At 53.5% G+C, this 6,234-nt stretch overlaps 1 long non-coding RNA gene across 1 annotated transcript; it reads right to left on the bottom strand.

Annotated features, from left to right (window-relative positions):
- Positions 1–261: 261 nt before the first annotated feature.
- On the bottom strand, positions 262–1,600 carry LOC145723878 (uncharacterized). Its single transcript, XR_014149232.1, has 3 exons — positions 1,497–1,600; positions 558–721; positions 262–340 (listed from the first exon to the last, which is right to left on the bottom strand). It is a non-coding gene; the product is annotated as an uncharacterized LOC145723878 (long non-coding RNA).
- Positions 1,601–6,234: the final 4,634 nt, after the last annotated feature.

The following is a 6,234-nucleotide window of genomic DNA, read 5'->3' as shown; positions in this document are numbered from 1 at the left end:
CGGGGCCCAGCAGGAAGCGAGGGACTGAGCAGACATCGCTGTGTCCCCTGGACATGACCACTCAGCTGACACTCTGGCAGGGAATCTGCTTCCCTCAGGGTGGCCGCAAGGGGTGTCTGCTTCCTCTTCCACCTGGACACCACCCATCCCAATCCTACAGCCCCTCCTGGTCCTTCCCAGTGGCCTCCTAACTCCATCTCCCTCCACCAGACCCAGGCTACCCATGGAACTGGCAGCCAGGTGCTGTTCCATCCAGGATGACTTACCTGGAGATGTGCAGATGATATCGAGGCAAATGGGCTACAGGTCTCTGGTCCCCAACGTCAATAAACAGCTGGTTCTGGATGAAGAATTGGACCCAAGAAACTAACTTGGCTATCTCTGGAGCCCAAGCCCCCCGCCTGAGGCCCTGCGGCTCACCGCCCCCTCACATGCCCAAGCAAAGGGTAAGTAGGCCATACCGACAGAATCTTCACCCTCCACCAGCTGTCCCAAGTCCCCCGGGGTGTGGCTGTGGTGACGGGACAGGGGCAGAAAGCCGGAGGGCGGCCACTCACCTGGGCCCACCGGCAGCCGCACAAAGGCCCAAGCCAAGCAGGGACCAGGGCCGGAAGGCCTGGTGTGCTCTCAGCAGCTGGTTTCTCTGAAACTCAACTTATTTCCTTGTTGTGAAGACAGGAAAGGGGGCTGCGTCTGAAGTTTACGCCAGAGTCACAAAGTGCTGTGTTCAAGGAAAATCGAAAGTCATGTGTTCCGGGGAGGGCAGAGGGCATTTCGCGTGCCAAGCAGGGCCTGCCCTGTGCTGGGGGAAACCAAGGTTAGCTGCAGGTGGGGGGGTTATGCAAAGTGGCAATTCCAACAGCATCCCCAAAGCCCGGGAGGAGAAGGAAAGGAGCGATGTGTACCAGAATGGGGGGTGGAGCAGTGGCAGTAGGAGGCTGATCCCCAGGACTCAATGGAAACAGGAATGGCCCCACTCCCCCTCCCAGGGGGAGGGACATGGACCCAAGGCCTGCCTGGCCGAACTGCTCCTAAGAGTGATTTATTTATTCCACAGGCAGGTCAAAGCTGGAGAGAGGAGAAATTTGCTCAGTAGGGCCATACCCCAAAGGTTCAGAGCGCCTACTGTGTGCCAGGCACTGGGAGAGCAATGACACCCCTGTCCCTGCCCCAACATGGGTCACAGGCTAGAGGCGGCGGCAGCTGAGTCAACAGGGAGATCAGGGCTGGGATGGTAACAGCCTGGGCACCATGTGTATTCAAAGGAGCCCCAGTGCACGTGGCGGGGGTGGGGGGAGAGGGGTAACCAGAGAAGGATTCTGAGAGGGATCAGCCATTTCGTCAAGACACAGAGACAGTGTGTCCCCCAGTGCCCACCTGCTCCCAGCCTGCCCCACCTCGGACCTTCCCCACAGGCTGTACCTGGCTGATCCCCACCTCCTGCTCTGGCCACAGCCTCCTCCTCATCTTCATTTCCTCCCTTCCCTCACACTCACCCACACCCATGATGGCAAAGGGGCCACCCATCACATCCACTCCCTGCTGCATGGCCACTGCCCGTGCTTGGTCTCCTCTTCTCTCCCTCTGGTGCCCCAAGGCCTCAGGAGGCTCTCCTCCACCACTTCCTTGCCCTCTTGAACATATGGGGACGTCTTCAGTGGCTTGCCCACGCATGCAGCCTCAGGGGTGGAAGGGTGCGGCCATCCTAGACCCACTGTTGAAACCCCAAGAACATTTCTTCTCTGGGTTCTGCCACTCTGGGGGACGTGGGCTCAGCCCCCCACAACCTGCCTGAGGTTTCCTCCATGCTCCACCCCAGGCCTTCTGTCCTGGGGACCTCTCTCCAGTCTCTACTGTCCCCCAGTTCCCTAAGTCCCCCTCTCCCCCCTTCAAGAAATCTTTTTTTTTCTGAGTTCCTGCCTGGGATACTTTTCTCCTACATCAGTTTCCCCCAAACTGTTTTTGCTAGAAACCTTCCCTTTCTCCACAGGCATCATGAAACTCAGGATGCAGAAAAAAAAAAGAAACCTGTTTCCACACTGGATAACCCTTTCTGGAGGGAGAGGAGAGGGTGCCAGCAGAGTGAAGAGAGCAGAAATCATAGCGCCAGAATCACATCATGTACAGGCGTTGGAGTAGCTTTTACTGAGCACTTTACTACATGCCAGACAACGATGTAGGCAGTTGACAATTTAATCCATATATAACCCACTTAATTCATTTTCCAGATAAGGAAAGAGAAGCCCAGAGAGGTTGAATAACAGATACCAAATGGCCAGGCGGGACTGAAGCCCAGGCAGTCTGGCAAAAGAGCCCACCCGCTGGTGGACACAGGAGAAGGGAAAGACCTGGAAGGTGAGCAGGCTGCATGGGGAGGGCCTGAGGGCAGCCTCCAATCTCTGGGGACATCAGGCCTGAGAAGGGAACTCTGGCCTCCTGTGAGGCACTGGTTCAGCGGCCCTCCGGCCCCCTTGCGGTCCCAGAGGTTGCTTTCTGAATCTACAGAGGCCAGGCCGGTGCTCAGAGGCAGACAGTTTGAGATTGGCTTGCAGATAAGGCCGTGTGTTTTGCCAAAGTGGAGGGAGGTAGATGGGTCTTTTGAACATTCAGAGGAAAGGGCAAACGGATGACGGATGGAAATGTGGGCTGGGAGAATTGCAGTGCATTTGTCCCGGCTGGGTCCACACAGGTAAAGAGCCCTGGAAGAAATTGGTGGCTTGCTGTCACGCCTCCAGGCCTTTTCCCACGCAGTGTCCCAGCCTGAACTCGCTTCCCCCACCTCCTCAACTGCCTGACACCGACTCCTCCTCCAGGTCAATGATGAAAGGTGGCTTCCTCCAGGAAGCCTTCCAATCCTCAAACTGAGCAGGGCCCTGTGTCAGTTTCACCTGATTTTCGAGCAGGCCACACTCGGCACCAGACCGCTGCTGGGGAAACCTCTGGCATTTGGATAGGGTTCGAGGTTGGGAGGCGGGGGAGGTTCCAGCCTGCCAGAGAGGGATCACACCTCAGCACAATGATCCCCAAAGGGAGGACACACACCCCCCCTCCCCGGGTCCCTCCTGAATTTCCTCCCACCTGGGGAATCACCTGGCTGACCAGACCATGGTGACTTTAATCTCCTTGCTCTTTCTGGTTCTGCTGCTTATACCTCAGGGGCCTTGAGCAAGCTACCTGGGCTCTCTGTGCCTTTTCTCATGTAGGATATGGGGATGATAATGGGACCTACCTCATAGGGCTATTGTGAAAATTAAAGCAGGCCTCAAAGCAAATGCATCATTATTGCCATCATCACCACTGACTACCGAGTTTCCCAATATCTAGAGTGTGCTGGTGATGGCGTGCGCGCCCAAGGGCAGCAACGGGGTTCCCTTGCACCCTCCAGAGGCAGCTCTTGAGTACTATATCCTACCAAGCACCACTCAGGATCCTAAAGGTGGAAAGTGACACCCCTTAAAAATCCAGCATAGTTTAAGCCAAAAGAAAATTGATTTGCCACTCCAGCCATATGCGGTGCCCTTCCCTGGGGGCCATCAACTGGCTGGCTCCTTCTTAAACATTCAAACCACAATGACAGTGTTAACGTCTTCAGATAGTCCTTTTGGGCTCCCTATTTATTTAACACTGAGCACCTGCTCTAGGTCACTACAGATCTGCTGCGAACAACACCGATGAAAATCCCTTCCCTTGTGGAAGTGACGTTCAACGGGGGGAGACAGAGAAGTAACAAATAAGTATTCTATCGAGGATAGCAGGTGGTTTCAAGTGCTAAGGAGTAAAATAAATCAGGAGAGGGTAGAAGAGGTATGTGGGTGTGTGATTTTTAATAGACAGGTCAGGAGAGGCCTCGCTGAGGCGCTAACCTGTGAATTAAGACTTGAGGGAGGTGAAGGAGGGAGCCATGGAGAGATGAGGGGAAAAGCATTCTGGGGAGAGGGAACAGCAAGTGAAAAGGCCCTGGGGCAGGACGGTGACCGCTGTGAAGTGGGGATTATCTTGTTCCTGGTTGTGTCGCCAGCAACTGGAGTGACACTTAGCACATAATAGTGGTCAGTAAATATAGCATGGATGGATGAAAATCCCAGGTATAGCCTTTAGGAAAAGCTTGCTCAGGGCTCAAATGATGGTTCCAGGTTGTTACCTTCTCCACTTGAAGACTTCATTCTCAGACAACTTTTCTTTCTGTGGTCTGACATAGTGACTCAGCAGATCTTACTCAAAAAGCAAGAATCTTGAGTAAAATCTATAGATCTTTAAAACTCTGAGAATGGGATATGATTCACTGACATATTTTATATTTGGAAAAGGTTGCAAAATACATATAGAGAGAGTTACCATTTATTTAAAAAAGAAGGAGGGGAAAGAGAAAAGAACCTATCTCTCAATTTTCCCAGCAGAAACTCTAACACAGTTCATTGGCTGAGTGGATCACATGTCCATCCCCCAACCAGTCCCTGAAGCCAGTGGATGGGATGTGAGAGTGGCTTAGGACTAGGTCACATGCCTCATGCACACCACATTGAGACGGAGGAGAAGAACCCAAGGGAAGTCAGAAGCTATGGCTGGAAGGAGGGAGAAAGGATGCTGGGCAGGCAAAGAGCCAAAGTGTTGCAGAATAATCATAATAGCTAAGATTTATTTATTCCTTTATATTGAACGCTACTGTATGTTGGCCCCAGCAAAGGTGCAATGTTCACAACAACCCCACAAGGTAGGTTAGCCCCCATTTTACAGATAGAGAAATTGAGGCCAAGAAGAAACTGAGGCTTGAGATTTCACAGCTAGTGAGAGGCAGAGGCTGGGAGCCCAGAGCCTCCACAGGGCTCCATCCTGAAATACCCTGTGCTGTTTGGTGTCTGCCCCTCACCCAGCCAGGGTCAGGTTGGCTAGACCAACCACTGAGCTGAAGGTGGAAGCCCCCAGCATGAGAGCAGACTAAGAACGCAGGGAGACATCTCCTGGGTAGAGGAAGAGGTAAACCCAAGGGGAGGCTCACAGTGGGCCCATAGGCAATGGGGAGACCACTGGCAGAGGCTAGAGGTCATTGACCCTAACTTGTTCTTCAAATGGAAGCCTGAGGTAGGGGTGGGAGGCCAACAGGAGGATGGGCTGCTTCTCAGTTCTAGGGTTCCAAGAGGTTGGGATGAGGATGGGATGAGGGTGGGGGTGCAACCTATCAGTAGCCCAAGGAAGAGTCTGGTATTTATGGTGTGCCTGCTGTATACCTAAGCCCTGACAGCCTCATGTCCTCCCAAGCTTCCAAGGGGATACCAGCAACCCACTGACAGGAAGGCTGTTCTACCTACTCTCCATGGTGTCCCCAGCCCAGCACAGTGCCTGGCATACAGCAGGTGCTTAATAAATGGTTCTTGCTGAATGAACCCTGGGAAGGAGGTAAATGCTTACCCCTATGGCAAAAATAAGGACACTGAGCCTCAGAGATGGTCAAGGCAGGACTGGTACTGGAGTCCAGCTGAGCCCAGCATCCCAGGGGACCGTTCGTGGGATATGCCCTCCCTCCTTTCCTCCCTCCCTGCTCAGTAGCAACACTGTTGGGGGCTTGGGAAGATGATGCCTAGGCCAGCACAAGACGGGCCCAGGGCTCCCAGAGCTCCAGGACTCCTTGCCCACATGAGACCGCCAGCCACCTTTGGGTATATGAGCTCCCTTGCCCTCAGACAGCGCTATCAGTTGCCCCCCAGGAAAGCCCACAAAACCTGCCATGAGCAGGTACCTCTCACAGTCTGTCTTTGGAAGGGTCCCTTCCTACAGCCATTGATCCAACTCTAGGTTCTCAGAGCTTAGAAGGATTTGGTTCAAAGAGAGAACATATTTTTTGGGGGGAGGTTTTGTTTTTTAAAAAGAGGACAGAGGATCCCACTTCTCAAGGGAAGACCCTTGAAATTGGAATGGGATGTATGCCAGAGGGTCCATGGAGTTTGCCCAGACTGAAACCAGTAGGGCTTGTCAGGGGTATTAACCTGGACTTAAAGAGTCACAGTGACTCCCTGGTGCTGGTCCATCCTCCAGGTCAAGGCTTGGACCATCCCTAGTAGGACTCAAACAAGAAGAAAGTGGGCTGATTATTCACTGGGGAGAGAGGGGTGCAGAGGAATGTCTCACTCAGACCCAGCCTGGCCTTGACCTGTCCCCCAATTCCCCATGGCTTAAAGCTTTGAGGGCTTCCCCACTTTGGGAGAGCAGACAAGGAAAACCACATGGCCGGGAAAACCA

This window comes from Leptonychotes weddellii, chromosome 10 (assembly GCF_054177405.1).
Source record: "Leptonychotes weddellii isolate Sample4059 chromosome 10, ASM5417740v2, whole genome shotgun sequence".
NCBI lineage: Eukaryota > Metazoa > Chordata > Mammalia > Carnivora > Phocidae > Leptonychotes > Leptonychotes weddellii.
The sequence above is the reverse complement of the archived record's forward strand: the minus strand, read 5'-3'. Positions and strand labels throughout refer to the sequence as shown.